General features: G+C 44.0%; 1 protein-coding gene across 4 annotated transcripts in view; it reads left to right on the top strand.

Moving 5' to 3' along the window:
• Window positions 1–2,754: 2,754 nt before the first annotated feature.
• The window catches only part of SPIN1 (spindlin 1), a 97,109-nt gene continuing 79,337 nt past the window's right edge, over window positions 2,755–20,526 (top strand). For 2 of the 4 annotated variants that reach the window (XM_075318833.1, XM_075318812.1), the window contains exon 1: window positions 2,755–3,023. The gene's annotated coding sequence lies outside the window, so the exon portion shown is untranslated. The other 2 variants (XM_075318825.1, XM_075318819.1) reach the window with 2 other exon arrangements.

Genomic DNA, 20,526 nt, shown 5'->3' with positions numbered 1-20,526 from the left:
TCTCTGTTTTCAGTTCCTAAACCACTGTGTAACAGTGAGTTTAATGGTTGGTTTAAAGAAAAATATATCTAATATGATCAACGGTATGAAGCATATGTAAATCCTTGAAAAATTGCAATTTTTCCCTCTGAGGAATTGTTTAGGAGGAGAAATGTATATTGATCTGTGATTGAAGGATGAATTATTGTTATGTATCTACCCCTGTATTGGCTGATTCCAGTTGAGACATTGTATGTATTTTTGTCTATGAGTCTTTTTTAGCTTTGATATAATAAAGGAGAATTTTTTAGAAATTTGGGGTTAATATATTTTTGAGATAAAATTGACCCCTGGAATATATCTAATTGTATTTGTAGAGACCAGCCCAGGTCCCAGCATGTGGAGCAAGCCCTACACATACCAGGACTATATCAGAACTGATCCTCCCAGTGCCAAACAGCAACCATTGATAAAGGCGGACAAGATCCAAGAATGGTGCTTAATTAGCATTGCCTGTGGAAAGGGGTGAGGTAACTGAATCTGAACAGCTACCAACAGGAGGAATACATTGCAAACCAAAATCATGCGTGCATAGTATGGTGATGGTCAGTCACCAGAATTGTAGCATAACTACAGTCATAACAGAGAAAAAAAGGAGCCAGCACGATCTGAAATTGGCATGCATCATATAAAAAGTGAAAATTCACAGATTTATTCCAACTGTACTATAATAAAAAAGTTGAGATTTTTAGCAAATAATTGATCAATTCTTTGAGCCACCCCTGCCAACGTCACGGCAAATCTCAATAGAGGGGGTCCTACTCTATATTCTGTATTTCATGTGCCATGCGGCCTCCTAGACAAAGTTAAAAGCAGAACCATAATGGAGCACACATACCTGTAACCTGTATATAGCCGCTTCCATGTTGCAAAAAAGGCAATTGTGGATAGAGACCAGCCCAGGTCCCAGCATGTGGAGCAAGCTCTACACATACCAGGACTATATCAGAACTGATCCTCCCAGTGCCAAACAGCAACCATTGATAAAGGCGGACCAGATCCAAGAATGGTGCTTAATTAGCATTGCCTGTGGAAAGGGGTGAGGTAACTGAATCTGAACAGCTACCAACAGGATGATGCATGCCATTTTCAGATCGTGCTGGCTCCCCTCTCTCTGTTTGGTTGTAGTTATGCTACAAATGTCTGGTGGCTGGTCACCACCATGCTATGCACGCCTGATCTTGGTTTGCAATATATTCTTCCTGTTGGTAGCTGTACACATTCAGTTGCCTCACCCTTTCCACAGGCATTGCTAATTAAGCACAATACGTGGATCTGGTCCGCCTTTATCAATGGTTGCTATCTGGCACTGGGAGGGTCAGTTCTGATATAGTCCTGGTATGTGTAGAGCTTGCTCCACATGCTGGGACCTGGGCTGGCCTCTATCCACAATTGCCTCTTTTGCAACATAGAAGCGGTTATATATACAGGTTACAGGTATGTGTGCTCCATTATGGTTCTGCTTTTAACTTTATCTAGGAGGCCGCATGGGACATGAAATACAGAATATAGAGTAGGACCCCCCTATTGAGATTTGCCATGACGTTGGCAGGGGTGGCTCAAAGAATTGATCAATTATTTGCTAGAAATCTCATTTATATTACAGTACAGTTGGAATAAATCTGTGAATTTGCACTTTTTATATGATGCATGCCATTTTCAGATCGTGCTGGCTCCCCTCTCTCTCTGGTACTCATAATATGATTGCAATTATATTTCTGTATGTGATGTAAACATCAGACAAACACAATTAAAAACCAGAGGGCAACAGATCATGTGAAAATATAATTTTGGTGTCATGCTCAAAACTTTTGGCCATGACTGTATAAGGTTTGTCAGATAATTAAGGAAATTAGCACCAAGCACTAGATTAACAGGTATCTGAAAGTGTTCTCTAATTTTGATCAGTGTTTTTTTTTTTTTTATCTCATTTACATTTTTATGTGCTTTGGAATAAATTCAATTTATGGAATAAGCTTCAAACGCTGCTAGTTTACTCATGTTAGGATATAATCACATAGGACTACACAATGACCTTAACATTTAATACATTGAGTGTTATTCGCTAATTCTGCTCTCCAGTGTATAGTGAACGTGGTGAATGAAACTATTGTGCATTTGCACTTTTTTTTTGCAACTTCTGCATACTTGGAATTTTTTCCCGTTTTCCAGTACACTATTTGGTAAAACTAATGGTTTCATTCAAAAGTACAACTCGTTCCACAAAAAATAAGCCCTTATCCTGCAAGATTGATGGAAAAATAAAAAACATATAGCTCTAGGAAGAAGTGGAGGAAAAAAAACAAAAACGGAAAATCACTGAGGAGTGAAGGGGTTAAAACCTATTCTAAAAACATGGCGGCAGAATGTACCACTGTCAACTGTCTGGATACTGATAAATGAACGTCACTTTCCCGGGAGCAGAGAAGCCTTCCATTCACAGGGCTGTATGAGCAACAGTATAATGACAGCAGCCACTCGTCTCCGCCATTTCTCCTGTAGTGAGTCCCGCCAGCTGACACATATCACCACAGACTGTAACAGCCGCAGCACGTGACCTCGGATAACACAGCGCCTAGTAGGCTACCCCGTCTGTTACACGCTCCGTGGCCGCGCTAAAAAGCAGCCGCACATGCGCATTTAAGTCGTACCGCGGCGGAGAGCGGGCTCCCAGTGCGCGTGCGCCTAGCTCGCTCCTGCACCAACACAGAGAGGAGGGGCCAGCTCTGATGGGATCATTATTTGGCAGGAAGGCGAGGCCTGGTCCTTGCACAGCAGTGTATACAGGCAGCCAGCTCTAAATCTGGCAGTGTGTGAAAGGGGGAGGGGGGCTAGAAAACGAGAACTGGAGTGTCTGAGTGGAGGGCTTGGAAGTTCAGAGGAAAGGACAGTGAGGCGGGAGCTGCTCTGCCACAAAATCCCGGCATCTGACAAAGGAGGAGGGGGCCGTACCGGGGGCACCTGCAGGGAACACTCCGGTGAAGGTAAGGGCTGTTTTGTGGGCGCCGGGCCTTTGTCTCCATCACCTGCCTGCAGCACGCAGCACTCCCCTGGCGCGCAGCGACGCCCCCTTGTGTTCCCCGTGAGTTAGTGACGTCACAGTGGCTGGAGCGTGTATGACGTCAGACAGCTATTGTTTCCCGGAGGAATCCTCGCTGTGTGATGTCATTACCGCGGCTCGTATGTGGGAGGCAGCAGACACATGAGGCGGGGATACGGGCAGCCTTGCTGGGAGCCTTGTCTGTGTCTCGGGCTTTGGCTTCCTTTGTCTGCTGCTTTCCGCCCCCTCCCCCCTCTCGTCTCCTTCTCCAAGGCTGAATTGCTGGCTGCTGCAGGTTTGTAAATACTGGAGCGGCATACAACATGGCTGACACCGACTGCTAGCAATGCCTGCTGCCCACGGGGCTGTGGATGCATCAGGCGAGGTGGCATTCCCAGGGTAAGAGCCCAGTGCAGTGCCAGCTATGGAATGCCAGGTGTGAACAGGCCTCAGTGCCAGGGGAGGTGCACATCCCTGGGATTGGGGGAAGAGAAGTACATGCACATCATTGGGGGGGTGCACATCCCTGTGGACAGGGGGGGGGGGGAGAGAGTGCATGCACATCACTGGGGGGTGCACATCTCTGGGCCTGGGAGGAGGGGGCAAGGGGAGAGAGTGCATGCACATCCCTATGGGCAGGGGGGGAGAGAGTGCATGCGGGGTGCACATCTCTGGGCCTTGTAGGAGGGGTCAAGGGGAGAGAGTGCATTCACATCACTGCGACTGGAGGTGCATATCCCTATGGGCAGGAGGGGGGAGCGAGTGCATGCACATCACTGGGGGTGCACATCCCTATGGGCGGGGGGGAGAGAGAGTGCATGTACATCACTGGGGGGTGCACATCTCTGGGCCTGGGAGGACGGGGCAAGGGGAGAGAGTGCAATCACATCACTGGGACAGGGGGTGCACATCCCTATGGGCAGGAGGGGGGGAGCGAGTGCATGCACATCACTGGGACTGGTGGGGTGCACATCTCTGGGCCTGGGAGGAGGTGGGGTTGGGGGGGAGAGTGCATGCACATCACTGGGGGGGTTGCATATCTCTGGCCCTGGGAGGAGGGGGGCGGGGGGAGAGAATGCATGCACATTCCTGGGATGGTAGGCGGGTCCCTGGGACTGGTGAGCTGCAGTGATGCATCATATTTTGGTGATGAATGAATGCCCTTTCCCATCATGTAATGCCGCCTGTGTCATCGCTGTACAGTCTTCTGGTTATTAATTCCATGTGACCTTGTGAAGGCTGCAGGTTGCTCTATAGATTGTGGTGAATTGTCTGTAAACAGTGGTTGGGTGTCAGCTGTGTCCAGGCTGGGGAATAGTCTTTTATAAGTTGTCAAACTTTCTGGCACCGTTTATTACGGCTCACAACAAAAGAGCCATCCGTTGTCTCTATCTTACTATAGAGCAGTTGAGTATGTGGTAATGGTAGGATGGTATCATCTATCTTGTTAAATATCTAAATTAAGTTGGAGACCATAAGTGGGTTCCATCGTCTTGTGCTTGTTGAAGCTTCCTGTTGATAAATACACTAGGTAAGATCTATGGGTGTCCGATAAGTTTATCAGAGTAGCAACCCCCTTCCACTACTGTATGTTAGGATACGTGCACATTATCCGGATGAGGGGGCGTTGTGGACGCAGGGTACTTTCTCTTCCGGGCATGCTACCGTCCTGGGTGGGAGAACGCATTATCTCTGCACACGCTCAATTACTGATGCAGCATAGTTACGCTGTGTTCTCCCGCTCAGGGCACTAGTGTCTCTGCAAGAATAAATTGACATGCTGGTGCTCGGGAAGTTGCGCGGCAGATCCGTTTACGGAGCATCTAAAAGCACAGAGGGCAGGAGATTTCTATAAATTAAATCCACTGTACAATGCAGCATTTTGGACGCAGGGAAAACGTGCTGCTAATCCTGATCGTGGGAACGTACCCTTAATATTGGCAGAATCCTGCAAATTCTGTGACATGTAAAGGGGTTTTCCCATGAACAAAGTTCATTTTAATCAATAGATCTTGGAATAATCAATTCCACAATTGGATGTTTAAAAAAAAAAAAAATCCTGTAATAAGATTTGTATCTTTATATATGTGCCCCTGGTGTATACTGTGTAATGGCCGTGTCTGACCGTAATGGAATATGAGCTGATATCTACTGGACAGGGGGGGACATAACAGGGTATATAGACATTACAGCATCGGATTGCTAATGAATCTTTCTTTTGGGTAAAACATTACTTAAAAACAGGAAGGGAAATGGTTTACCTCACAAAAAGAATTAGCTGTGATCCCATGCTCTCATATCTATATTCTTTTATCTTTTGAAAGAGTTGTTGATGCTCATGAGGTTGGAAAAGGTTACAAACGATCCATAGTGTTTGTACTCGCCCCCACCCACCACAGTCTACCAACAAAGATCACTCCAAGTGCTAGGCAAATAATTGTCTGCCAGATCACAAAAGAGGCTAAGGGTACCGTCACACTTTAGCGACGCAGCAGCGATTCCCACCAGCGATCTGACCTGGTCAGGATCGCTGCTGCGTCGCTACATGGTTGTTGGTGAGCTGTCAAACGGGCAGATCTCACCAGTGACCAGCCCCCAGCCAGCAGCGACGTGCAAGCGACGCTGCGCTTGTACGGAGCCGGCGTCTGGAAGCTGCGGACACTGGTAACTAAGGTAAACATCGGGTATGGTTACCAGCGCACACCGCTTAGCTTAGCGTGTGCAGGGAGCAGGAGCCGGCACTGGCAGCGTGAGAGCTGCGGAGGCTGGTAACGAAGGTAAATATCGGGTAACCACCTTGGTTATAGCTTACCGCAGGCTGTCAGACGCCGGCTCCTGCTCCCTGCACATTCAGGATTGTTGCTCTCTCGCTGTCACACACAGCGATGTGTGCTTATCAGCGGGAGAGCAACAATAAAAAAACGAACCAGGGCTGTGTGTAACGAGCAGCGATCTCACAGCAGGGGCCAGATCGCTGCTCAGTGTCACACACAGCGAGATCGCTAATGAGGTCACTGCTGCGTCACAAAAAACGTGACTCAGTAGCGATCTCGCTGTGTGTGAAGTACCCCTAATGTAACCTCTAAGCAACTAAAGCTGGGTTCACACTAAGCGACAGCGACAACGACGTCGCTGTTACGTCACCATTTTCGGTGACGTAACAGCGACCTTGTAAGTCGCTGTTATGATCGCTGTTATGATCGCTGCTTAGCTGTCAAACACAGCGACGCAGCAGCGATCATAACGTCGCTGTGCTACATGTGCAGAGAGCAGGGAGCCGCGCTTAGCGCTGGCTCCTTGCTCTCCTAGGTACAGTACACATCGGGTTAATTGACCCGATGTGTGCTGCAGCTACATGTCACAGTGCAGAGAGCAAGGAGCCGCGCGCACTGCTTAGCGCTGGCTCCTTGCTCTCCTTGCTACAGTATACATTGGGTTAATTACCCGATGTGTACTGCAGCCACATGTGCACAGAGCAGGAGCCGGCACTGGCAGCAAGAGCGGAGGCTGGTAACGAAGGTAAATATCGGGTAACCAGGGAAAGGTCTTCCCTTGATTACCCGATGTTTACGCTGGTTACAGCTTACCACAGCTGCCAGACGCCGGCTCCTGCTCCCTGCTCGCTTCATTTCGTCGCTCTCTCGCTGTCACACACAGCGATGTGTGTGTCACAGCGGGAGAGTGACGACCAAAAAATGAAGCTGGACATTCAGCAACGACCGGCGACCTCACAGCAGGGGCCAGGTCGTTGCTGGATGTCACACACAGCGACAGCGACGGGACGTCGCTGCAACGTCACAGAAAATGGTGACGTAGCAGCGACGTCGTTGTCGCGGTGTGTGACACCAGCTTAAAGGTCTCTCTCGTTGGCTATTTAAACACCTAGATGACCGGTGATATTTTCTGTAGGTCATGGGTCGTCTCCATGCCGTTGATGCGGGATTGCAGGCCGAGCCCGCATCTTTCCTTGCTGATAATAGCTGCTTTTTAATAGCCACAGGTTGGAGTGGTGCTCCGCCTACTGCTAACTTGTTAAATGCTGCTGTCAATCTCTGACAGTGGTGTTTAACATGCACCACCACAGGGCGTACAATTTTGAGTCCTCATCTGCCCTCCCGCGATCGCGGGATGCCGATGTGTTGTCATGACAGCCAGTAACTCAGTGAGTCAGTCATCTTTCTATAACGGGCGATCGAAACATTGTATATACCGCAAAATAACATCAAGGAAACCATCGCCTTGGGTCTCTAAAAAAAAAAAAAAAAAGCCTTCACATAGCCCGACATCCCAAAAATTGAAAATGTTACGGCTCGCGAAAAAATGTGACACAAAGAAAGATTTTATTTATTCAAATTTTATTAGCATTATTTATTATTCTTATTATTTTTTTTTCGTATACCACTTAAGCAAAAATTATACATGTTTGGTATCCATGAGATGTACTGCGAGGTCAGTTTTATGGTAAAATTAACACTAAATTAAAAAAAAACAAAAAAACCTGCAGAATTTTTTTTTAATTTTTTTTTTTTTTCTTATTTTGACACACTTTGGAATTTTTTTTTTTTTTCCCGCTTGCCAAAAATCCAAGTCACCTAAGATAGTTATGGCCCTTAGAGTAAAAGGAGGAAAAACCAGAAGCGCAAAAACTAAAAATCCCCCAGTGCATAAGGGGTTTGAGTCCAGAATCCGGAGGACACTGATGAACACTGGTGTGCATGACTGGATTGCAAGAAAGATACCCCAATATTCTTCAGAGAGCAGTATGTCAGCAGCTTTGTTAAAGATCACCTGCACCAGTCTGAAGGCTTTTGGATTCATGTTTTATGGATGCTTGTCTCCAAAGTAGAGCTTTTTGGTTTAAATTTCAATCTGTTTAGGCTATGTTCACACAGTGCATCTTTTCTAACCACAAACATGCGTTTTTGTTCCCAAAAAGTGCACCCACAGCAAAAATGCATGCGTTTTGGACGCATTTTTACCGTATTTTGCCCACTTTTTTTTTTTTTTTTTTTTTTTTTTTTAGTCAAATCTCTTGACTGGATGGACTCAAACGCTGGAAAAATTAAAAAAAAATTTTACATTCTGCATTTTCAAAAACGCAGCCAAGATGCAAACACAAGCTGCACTGTGTGGACAGCAAAATAGAAATCTCATAGACTTTGCTGGGAGAAGGAAATGCATGCATTTAGGTGCATCTTTGTGATCTCAAAGACTCAATAAAAGATGCACTGTGTGAACATAGCCAAACAGTGGTAGTAGTATCAAGGTTTGGGTCTCTTCTGCTTCATCTGAGTCAGGACCGAGATAGAGATATAGATACCTATCTATATATAAATTCTGAATCATATCAACAAAAGCACATACGTCATCTTCCAAAAGAATCATTAGGTTCATTTTGGAATGGCCAGGAGGCTAAAGTCCTGACAGTTTATGGGTGACCCATGACAGAGATGATGCTGTTTTGTCTAGAGGAATCTGCTAAAATTCCTCCAAGCAGATGTGCAGGACTAATCCATTATCAGAAATGGAAATATACAGCCCATGGAGGTCACACCAGATAATGAAATCAAAGGTTCACATACTTTTGCCACACATAGATATGAGATATTACATCATTTTTCCTGTTTATTAAAAGTCATTGATTCATGTGTCTGATTTTGCTCCTTATCTACTTTTAGAACTTGTGCACTCTGATGGATCAAATAGATCAAATTTGTCCAGGAATATGAAGGGTTCAAACATTTTTAAGCACCACTGCAATTTGGGGTATAATGTGACACCTCATTATAAGATTCCATCTTGATTTAAAAAAAACTAGGCTATGTATGTGTTTGGGGTTTTTTTTTGTTTTTTTTTCCCTCTTCGCCGTGAGTGAGTGAGTGAGTTTAGGAGGCAGTGGCAAGGAATAAAAGCGGCTCATATTTGTAGAATAAAGCAAGTGTCTCTGCTAAGATGTTACATTTCTCACTCATTTGTACTTTTGATTTATACAAAGCTTCTTGACACTAGTGACCATTTTCACCATAAAGCTGCTCTGACCAATATGGTTTTCATAGTTGTAGCCACAAAGTGCAAGTACATCAATATTCACATATTGATGAATGGTTGCATCTGCATCATGTTGGCTTTGTGAATCCACAGATTCCACTTGCTCTATATTCCACTTTGTCTAGATTACTTTTGTGAAAATGTCTGCGTTTATAATTTACAGGGGTTGGAGGGGGGGGGGTCTGGATAGGAGTGAACAATGCACAATACAAGTTATACAATGGCCAGAAATGGTGGTATTCCTCAGGTACGCACCTGACGACATGACACTTGTGCTCTAAGGGGGTTGTCTAGGGTTTAAGTAACAATACAGCAACTTTACAAATAGAATTATTTTAATTAGAACTATTTTGTGAGCTACAGAATATATAAGACTACAAACTAAATGTTTTGTCCGAAGCAAAATTACCTTTCATCTGTTATTTACTTGTTAACAAATATATTAGCAAGGATGTTAGAGACAGATTAATGGCAATATGACTGTGGGATATCAGACAATAGTTTATAGTCTAGTGCTGTAGAGATGAATATCGATTTATGTATTTTACTTCTAGAGCGCCATTAATGCCAAAGCGCTTTGAAGACCTGATGATCACTGTCCTTATTCGGGCTCTCAATCTAAATTCCCTATCAGTATGTCTTTGGCAAGGAGAAGGAAACCCAAATAAACACGGTGAAAACATACAAACTCCTTGTAGATCCTTTCATTTGGGAGGAATTTAACTCTGGACCCCTGACCCACTATGCTGCCTATCATTATGTAGCACTCATCAATATTTGGTGTCCACTGAACAGGAGACCTGGCAACTGTATGCTACCTGCCAGCATCTCCTCTCAGGCTCTGTAGCCGGCTCAGCACGATGTTTCGTGTTTGTCACTACACAACAATGAAATTTGTGCCTGTCAAAAGAGGAGCTCAAGGATTTTGGCAGGCAGGAGGCAGTTTGCAGGGACCCTCACTGGCAGTCATGGAATACTGATGTGGCCCCCAATTCCTGCAAATTTTGTTTATTGAACACTTTGTAACTAGAACTTCCCTGTTAGTCTTAACCAGGCAGAGAGTCTATGGAACAGCTATTTATATATTTATTTATTTTTTTTATTACTTTTGTGGTGAGAGATGTTGTACATCTAGCTTTAGACTAGCTTCTGAATTCTGTTTGGACACTACTTCTAAGTACAGCGGAACCTCGGTTTACGAGGAACTTGGTGTGCGAGTATTTCGCTATACAAGGAAAGCTTGCTGTAAATTTGTAGCTCAGTTTACGAGCAATCTTTGCTGTACGAGCATATACCGCACACGCTTCCGTACTTTCACCGCTCTCTGACCCACTCTTGCAGTCCACACGTGCACGCACATATGCTTACCTTCCGTTCCCTTGCCGACCTTCTGGTTCTTGTAGTCCACCAGTACAGGATGTGTATCTGATAACCATTGTGACGATGGAGGAACTTCTGCTGTCAGACTCTTCTCAAAGGCAGCGTGCTGACCAATCAGAGGTAAGCGGCTCATGCCTTTGACATCAGCGCGCTGGCAGCGGAAGCTTTGGCATCGGCCGCGATGGTTACCTGCAGGGCTGTGGAGCCGGTAAGCCAAACCTGCGACTTTCAACTTCTCAATTTCCCTCCACGACTCCGACTGAGTCCCACATATATTGGTTATATTTAAGTAAAAAATGTATTGTAGTACAATGTGAACATCAGACATTTAATCATTTTTATGATACAATAATCAAGATCCTTAGAACATAAAACATTGAATTTGAAATGAAACCTCGACAACAGAATTCAAGTGCAGATTGTAACGTTTAATTTGAAGGTTTGAACAAAAATATCTGATAGAAATTGTAGGAATTGCACACATTTCTTTACAAACACTCCACATTTTAGGAGGTCAAAAGTAATTGGACAAATAAACCAAACCCAAACAAAATATTTTTATTTTCAATATTTTGTTGCGAATCCTTTGGAGGCAATCACTGCCTTAAGTCTGGAACCCATGGACATCACCAAACGCTGGGTTTCCTCCTTCTTAATGCTTTGCCAGGCCTTTACAGCCACAGCCTTCAGGTCTTGCTTGTTTGTGGGTCTTTCCATCTTAAGTCTGGATTTGAGCAAGTGAAATGCATGCTCAATTGGGTTAAGATCTGGTGATGGACTTGGCCATTGCCGAATGTTCCACTTTTTTGCACTCATGAACTCCTGGGTAGCTTTGGCTGTATGCTTGGGGTCATTGTCCATCTGTACTATGAAGCGCCATCCAATCAACTTTGCGGCATTTGGCTGAATCTGGGCTGAAAGTATATCCCGGTACACTTCAGAATTCATCCGGCTACTCTTGTCTGCTGTTATGTCATCAATAAGCACAAGTGACCCAGTGCCATTGAAAGCCATGCATGTCCATGCCATCACGTTGCCTCCACCATGTTTTACAGAGGATGTGGTGTGCCTTGGATCATGTGCCGTTCCCTTTCTTCTCCAAACTTTTTTCTTCCCATCATTCTGGTACAGGTTGATCTTTGTCTCATCTGTCCATAGAATACTTTTCCAGAACTGAGCTGGCTTCATGAGGTGTTTTTCAGCAAATTTAACTCTGGCCTGTCTATTTTTGGAATTGATGAATGGTTTGCATCTAGATGTGAACCCTTTGTATTTACTTTCATGGAGTCTTCTCTTTACTGTTGACTTAGAGACAGATACACCTACTTCACTGAGTGTTCTGGACTTCAGTTGATGTTGTGAACGGGTTCTTCTTCACCAAAGAAAGTATGCGGCGATCATCCACCACTGTTGTCATCCGTGGACGCCCAGGCCTTTTTGACTTCCCAAGCTCACCAGTCAATTCCTTTTTTCTCAGAATGTACCCGACTGTTGATTTTGCTACTCCAAGCATGTCTGCTATCTCTCTGATGGATTGTTTCTTTTTTTTTCAGCCTCAGGATGTTCTGCTTCACCTCAATTGAGAGTTACTTAGACCGCATGTTGTCTGGTCACAGCAACAACTTCCAAATGCAAAACCACACACCTGTAATCAACCCCAGACCTTTTAACTACTTCATTGATTACAGGTTAACGAGGGAGACGCCTTCAGAGTTAATTGCAGCCCTTAGAGTCCCTTGTCCAATTACTTTTGGTCCCTTGAAAAAGAGGAGGCTATGCATTACAGACCTATGATTCCTAAACCCTTTCTCCGATTTGGATGTGAAAACTCTCATATTGCAGCTGGGAGTGTGCACTTTCAGCCCATATTATATATATATATATATATATATATATATATATATATATATATATATATATATATATATATAATTGTATTTCTGAACATGTTTTTGTAAACAGCTAAAATAACAAAACTTGTGTCACTGTCCAAATATTTCTAAACCTAACTTGCCTCCAACAGATCCTCCTTCATAGATGACCTCAAATCTGACCTAATAATTTTAAGGCTAGAGAACAGCCTCTCTACACTAACTTGGGTTGGAGGCAAAGCCATAACCACATGGGCAACATCTGTAACAATTTCCAGGTATAAAGGAATTGCCTCATGCAGTCAGTTTTGATGAACGGTTGAATTTTTCTATTTCTTTGAGAGCAAGTGAAAAATTTTGCTGAAATCTGGTCAATCTGCTGCTATAGGAGACGCAGTGAAATCTTTTTCCTTGCGGCAACGCTTTGCCTGCTCCATGTCATCCAAATACTTGTCAAAGTTAAACTCCTCATCTGATGAGGATGAAGATGCGGCAGCGGTAGCACGGTCGGTACCCAAGTCCTCTTGCGCCTGTCAGTCCTGTAGCCACTCATCCTAACTGATACCTCAGTCAGAGCTTCTTTTCCTTTAGCTTGTTGATCATCAAGCAGTATACGATGACTTGGGTCCACATTAACAGCTGCCAGAAGAATTTTATTTTCCAATAGCTGTCTCTCTCTCCATGTCATTGAAGCAGAAATGCCAACTGCGATTAAACCTCCTCTTTGAGACAGGCAAAATAGCAAGTTCTTCCACTCCCTTATGAAAATGCCAGGAGTTAAATCCTCAGCTTGTAATTTTTCAGTCTGGGTAAATGCGTGATTAAGCAATTCCTTCAATTCAGCCACCTGTGTCCATTGAACTTCATTTAGGGTTACTTGAGGGTTCGCCATATCTATAAGAAATGGTTTTAGTTCAAGCAATCGCTCAATCATTAAATAAGTGCTGCCCTACTGAGTGGCTTGATCGACAATTGCCTCTTTCCCAGCACGTCTCTTCAAGATGGAATCAATTATAGGGGTTCTAGCGGAAATAATCAATTTCCTCACTTTTCCAATCAGATTTCAAGCATGTCCCTCTTGCAGACTCTTATTGCCAGCTGCAGCGTGTGCACAACACAGTGCATGTGATGAATATGAAAGTGTTTTGAAGCAGCTTCAGCAAGATCATCTAACGCTAAAGTATCATTTTGCTGTTCTTCTGTTGTAATATCTGTTTGCTCCTCAGTTACATGAACAGCACTGTGGCCTTTCATCACAAACATACTGAATCCTAAATTTTCTTCTAGCTGTTGTTCATTACTCTTTCATCAGTTAAATTGTACTTATGTTTGAAGCATTGTCCATTACAATAGCAAGAACCTGTTCTTTTTTGAGTTCATAATCTTGCAGAACTTTTTCCACTAAGGCCTGGAGAAACTGGCTGATGTGATGAGCTTTAGTATCTTTTACTGCCAGTGTCTTGTTAACAATTTCTTTGTCACAAACATATCGAACATTAATGGCAAAATAATTCAGTGAAATGCAGTGACTCTGGGCATCCCAGCAAAGGCAATGGGTTTCAAGATAGGACATTCAGACACATAGTTTTGTGAGGATCCGTTTTTGGGCTCAAAAACGGATCCTCACAAAGAATGGGCATGTCAGTTTGTGGTGTTTTTCTAATCTGCTTTTGCTATTGAAAACATTATCTATGAGCTCAAAAACCTTTCCGGTGATGCGGTTTTTGAAAATCTGATCTGCTTTTGCAGCTGAAAAACATATCCTCAAAAAAACGCGGTGTGTGAATGTAGCCTTAGATCAGGAATAGAACAGCCATTTATAGGACATTTCATAACTTTCCCAAATAACTATGAAAAAATATTTAGCACATTCTGCATTGAATTATTGTACCGAATTTATTATATATATTTTCGGAGCCGGTCCATTTTATACAGACTCCACAGCCCTGGTTGTCCGATACACATCCTGTACTGGAGGACTACAAGAACTAGAAGGCAGTCGAGGGAACAGAAGGTAAGGTGAGCATAATGTGTGTTTGTGCATGTGTGGAATGGCACAATAGGGGACCTGGATGGGACGTTGAACAAATTGTCTGAGCTTCCATTATTTCCTATGGGAAATTTCTTCAATAACCCTCCACGACAGTACAACAGGAGGATGACTCCCCGCCCTAATAGGAACGGGAAGCACAAAGAGGTTAAAAGGCTCCTCCCCGCCCTCCTCTCCATTGATCTGACCGCTAACAAAGACTTGGCTTTCGGTCAAAGTATTGAAAGCTGTTGTTTCTAGCCCCCCTCCCAAGGATTTTGTTGGTATTCCTCCTGTTGTGCTGTCGTGGAGGGTGATTGGAGATAATAGAATTATTCTTACCGTTAATTTGGTTTCTAAGAACCCTCCACGACAGCATGGATTTCCCTCCCTACTTCACGTACTTATGCTTGTTGGACAAATGTAAATAAACAAACAACACTTGAGCAATCATACCGGTGTGGTACTTGAAAACGACATTGGAGAGGAGGGCGGGGAGGGGCCTTTTAACCTCTGTGTTTCCTGTCCCTATTAGGGCGGGGAGTCATCCTCCTGTTGTGCTGTCGTGGAGGGTTCTTAGAAACTGAATTACCGATAAGAATAATTCTATTTTTGCTATGCTAGATGAGCAACTTGCTTTACAAGCGCACTCCCGGAACGGATTGTTCTCGTTAACCAAGGTTCCACTGTACTGGGTTCTGTGGTTGTCTTTTAGTACTAATGATTTCTGGAAGCTCCATATTTATAATTTAGTCCTGGTGGTGTATGCATATAACATCTTGTCAATGTTCTTATGGTACATCACTCTGCATGGTGTGGTGTCTAATCGTAGATTTTATCACAACCGTATTGGGTCCAAATACTTGTATAGATGAGGGATTGTAATCAAAACCATAATCTATGGCTTCAATTAAAAATAATGTAGATTGTTTGCTATACGTAATTGAGAGACCAACATTATTACAGGCCTCCTTAAAGTGAACCTGTGAGGTGCAGTATGTACCCAGAACCACAACCAGTTCTGGGTACATACTGCTAATACCTGCCTTAGGCTGGAAACACATCTATGCGAGTAAAATCGGTCCGACTGGGCTGAAAAATACTCGGCTGATTTTAGTTCACGTTAGGTGTGAGTGCAATGCAACTGTGATGCTTTGTGCTCGCGTGTGTGTCGCGTTTGCGATGCTAGTTTCATGCAACATCTTAATTATATAAAAGCTATTACACATGTGTCATTTAATTTACCTTTGGGAATGTGATGTCACATTCATTTGTTGAATATTTAATGAGTGAAGTTACTGCCACACTCGCAAATGTGAACGCTGGTGCGCGTGTGTGATCCTACTTTTAATCCCCTTCCATAGGAAATCATTGGGACAAATGGTGCGAGAAACTCGCAAAAAAGCAGCATGCTGCGATTTTTTTTTTTTTTCTCAGTCCGATTTGGACTGAGAAAAAAATCGCAGATGAGAGCTGAATCATTCACTAACATGTGTCCGATTCCAATGCGAGTTTTTCTCGCATTGCTCTACTGCGAGAAACTCGCAAGTGAGAAGCAGCCCTAACTGTCCCTCTATCTAGTAAGCATAAATAAAGAGATGTTTAGAAAAAGCATTTCTAAAGATCGTCAAACTATCTAGCACATTGTTGAGTGGCCCCTGAGATCCTACCATGGTGACAAGAATGATTTCTATACTGTAAATGATAATGCTATGGCATATATAGAAAATCTTGATATTAGACTTTGAAAAATATCAAAAGGATAAAAATCAATCGTTTATTTTTATATCATGGTAAGGTATACGTTCATACGATTAAATTAAAGGGGTGGTTCACCCATTTTTTTTTTTTTTTTTTTCCCCCCAATGATTCTCACTTACCATTGTCTGCATCTTCTGCATTGGCTTCTGTTTCCAGTTCTGGCACTGAGCGGCGCTATCCTGCACGCTCAGTGCCAGTCACATGACCCCCTGGAGCTGTGGCCGCCTGCATCCTCTGACGTCCCGGCATTTCCGGGCTCTCAAACTGGACGGGTACGTCACAGGATGCCGGCGCCACTCACAGTGATTGACTGGGCTGTGGGCGGTGACTACCTGACGTCACAGCCCAGCATCGAGGGGAGGATCCGGAGGTCGCCTGTGTGTGGAGCGGTGAAGGCAGAGCGCGCGTTTACTCAGCTGTGGGAGGTATGGGCTCCAGTGTGGAGTACAGGAGGGGTTTCCTCCACTGAAATCCCCCCTGTCACGCAAGTATGTGATCACACTGTCCACCCGCCCGCTGTGCTCAGCTGTCAGGAGAGCGGGCGGTGTCGGCAGTGTGATAATATACTCCCACCAGCAGCACAGGTGACAGGACGCGGAGTGAGTGTGTATGTGTGTGTATATACAGTGTGTGTGTGTGTATATACAGTGTGTGTGTGTATATACAGTGTGTGTGTGTGTATATACAGTGTGTGTGTGTGTGTATATACAGTGTGTGTGTGCGTATATACAGTGTGTGTGTGTGTGTGTGTGTGCGTATATACAGTGTGTGTGTGTGCGTATATACAGTGTGTGTGCGTATATACAGTGTGTGTGTGTGCGTATATACAGTGTGTGTGTGTGCGTATATACAGTGTGTGTGTGTGCGTATATACAGTGTGTGTGTGTGCGTGTATACAGTGTGTGTGTGTGTGTATACAGTGTGTGTGTGTGCGTATACAGTGTGTGTGTGTGCGTATACAGTGTGTGTGTGTGTGCGTATACTGTGTGTGTGTGCGTATATACAGTGTGTGTGTGCGCGTATATACAGTGTGTGCGTATATACAGTGTGTGTGTGTGTGTGCGTATATACAGTGTGTGTGTGTGCGTATATACAGTGTGTGTGTGTGCGTATATACAGTGTGCGTATATACAGTGTGTGTGTGCGTATATACAGTGTGCGTATATACAGTGTGTGTGTGTGTGCGTATATACAGTGTGTGTGTGTGTGCGTATATACAGTGTGTGTGTGTGCGTATATACAGTGTGTGTGTGTGCGTATATACAGTGTGTGTGCGTATATACAGTGTGTGTGCGTATATACAGTGTGTGTGCGTATATACAGTGTGTGTGCGTATATACAGTGTGTGTGTGCGTATATACAGTGTGTGTGTGCGTATATACAGTGTGTGTGTGCGTATATACAGTGTGTGTGTGTGCGTATATACAGTGTGTGTGTGCGTATATACAGTGTGTGTGTGCGTATATACAGTGTGTGTGTGTGTGCGTATATACAGTGTGTGTGTGTGCGTATATACAGTGTGTGTGTGTGCGTATATACAGTGTGTGTGTGCGTATATACAGTGTGTGTGTGTGCGTATATACAGTGTGTGTGTGTGCGTATATACAGTGTGTGTGTGCGTATATACAGTGTGTGTGTGTGCGTATATACAGTGTGTGTGCGTATATACAGTGTGTGTGCGTATATACAGTGTGTGTGCGTATATACAGTGTGTGTGCGTATATACAGTGTGTGTGTGTATATACAGTGTGTGTGTGTATATACAGTGTGTGTGTGTATATACAGTGTGTGTGTGTATATACAGTGTGTGTGTGTATATACAGTGTGTGTGTGTGTGCGTATATACAGTGTGTGTGTGTGCGTATATACAGTGTGTGTGTGTGCGTATATACAGTGTGTGTGTGCGTATATACAGTGTGTGTGTGCGTATATACAGTGTGCGTATATACAGTGTGTGTGTGCGTATATACAGTGTGTGTGTGCGTATATACAGTGTGTGTGTGCGTATATACAGTGTGCGTATATACAGTGTGTGTGTGCACAGTGTGTGTGTGCGTATATACAGTGTGTGCATACAGTGTGCGTATATACAGTGTGCGTGTGTGTGTGTATATATACAGTGTGTGTGTGTGTGTGTATGTCATACTCACCTGTCTGCAGGGTCCCGGTGCCATGCCTGCTTCCAGCCCCTGTCTCGGTCCCGCCGCTTCGGCTGTGTGCAGTCTCCCCGGGGCACGCACGAAGCTTGCAGGACCTGGCGGTGGATCACCTGATGCAGTCACCTGACGCATCAGCTGATCGTAGTCTCGCCGGCTTTTTCGCGCCCGGCCGGCTATCAGCTGATCCTGCTGTCAGGGGACTTCATCAGCTGATTACCGGCAGCTCCTGCAGCGATGGGACAGGATCATACTCCTGTCCAATCGATCGCTGCAGGAGCTGCCGGTAATCATCACAGACGTTAGTATTTATTTATTTATTTTTTTTTTTTGCACTGATGCATCAGCTGATTGTATAACCGGCTTTTATACACAATCAGCTGATGTGTGATGTGATTCAAGCACTTGATCCTGACAATCATCTGATCGCTTTGCCTTCCAGCAAACCGATCAGATGATATTGGATCCGGATTGGACGGCGCGGGACCCTAACCCAGGATTACTGCGGAGGGGGGTTTATTTCAATAAAGATGGAGTCACTAATTGTGTTGTGTTTTATTTCTAATAAAAATATTTTTCTCTGTGTTGTGTGTTTTTTTTTTTTTTTTTTTTTTTTTATCATTACTAGAAATTCATGGTGGCCATGTCTAATATTGGCGTGACACCATGAATTTCGGGCTTAGGGCTAGCTGATAATATACAGCTATCCCTAACTCCATTATTACCCGGCTAGCCACCCGGCATCAGGGCAGCTGGAAGAGTTGGATACAGCGCCAGAAGATGGCGCTTCTATGAAAGCGCCATTTTCTGGGGTGGCTGCGGACTGCAATTCGCAGTGGGGGTGCCCAGAAAGCTTGGGCACCCTTCACTGTGGATTCCAATCCCCAGCTGCCTAGTTGTACCCGGCTGGACACCAAAATTAGGCGAAGCTCACGTCATTTTTTTTTTTTTTAAATTATTTCATGAAATTCATGAAATAATTAAAAAAAAAAAAAAGGGCTTCTCTATATTTTTGGTTCCCAGCCGGGTACAAATAGGCAGCTGGGGGTTGGGGGCAGCCCGTACCTGCCTGCTGTACCCGGCTAGCATACAAAATATGGCGAAGCCCACGTCATTTTTTTATTTTTTTTTTTGGCAAAAAACTGCATACAGTCCGGGATGGAGTATGCTGAGCTTTGTAGTTCTGCAGCTGCTGTCTTCTCTCCTGCTTACACTAGTGAATGGAGGATGCTGAGCCTTGTAGTTCTGCAGCTGCTGTCTGCTCTCCTGCATACACTAGTGAATGGAGGATGCTGAGCCTTGTAGTTCTGCAGCTGCTGTCTGCTCTCATGCATACACTAGTGAATGGAGGATGCTGAGCCTTGTAGTTCTGCTCCCCCTGCCTCTCCCTCCAGCATACAGTCCTGGATAGAGCATGGTAATGTTTGTAGTTAAAGTGGTTGTGTGGTCTTGAAATCCAAGTCACCTGGTACTATGTTCCACTATGTTACTGCAGACTTAAAAATCCTCACATTGCGTGCTCTGGTTGCTCAGAGGATTTTCCGTTGTTGGGAGAGGAGAGGGTGTTATTAAAAATATGCAATTTGCATACATGCAATCATGTGGTCACTTCACTTTAGCGGTCCACGCTCTATCAAAATGTAGTTTGTGGCCAGATATAGTGTATTCATAATGTGGATGAAACTTAGAAAAAAGAAGACTTGCAGTAGCATAACAGGTTCATTACTGTAACGTCAAATACTCACTTGGTGTATTGTGAGTGCTGTGAGGACAGACAAGTACGTAGTCAAATTAAGTGACTATTGGCTTGTCCAGCATTTCTGTTTTCCTTTGTTTTAGTTTTGGGGTATTCCCATCACCAAGATCCTATCTCAATATGTATGAGGTGTTATAATAATAATATTAGCAAATATATGCAATTTGAAACGTAGTATACATCTCGTGATTAGCCATGTATCTTACCTGATGTGGAAGTGATTAACTCTAAGGTATCCATGGTTACAACCAATCATATAGTGAAAGTTGATACTGTTCGTTGCCATTGATGCCTAGGCCGTTGGAATGCCCCTGCCCATGAGGTAAGTGACATGGCTTATCACGAGAGCTACACTACATTTATAATGCGATATATTTGCTAATATTCTTATTATTACATCTACTACATAGTAGTAGTGGATCTTGGACATGGGAATACCCCTTTAA

The sequence above is a fragment of the Anomaloglossus baeobatrachus genome, chromosome 1 (genome assembly GCF_048569485.1).
Source record: "Anomaloglossus baeobatrachus isolate aAnoBae1 chromosome 1, aAnoBae1.hap1, whole genome shotgun sequence".
NCBI lineage: Eukaryota > Metazoa > Chordata > Amphibia > Anura > Aromobatidae > Anomaloglossus > Anomaloglossus baeobatrachus.
This window is presented reverse-complemented; position numbering and strand designations above follow the sequence as displayed.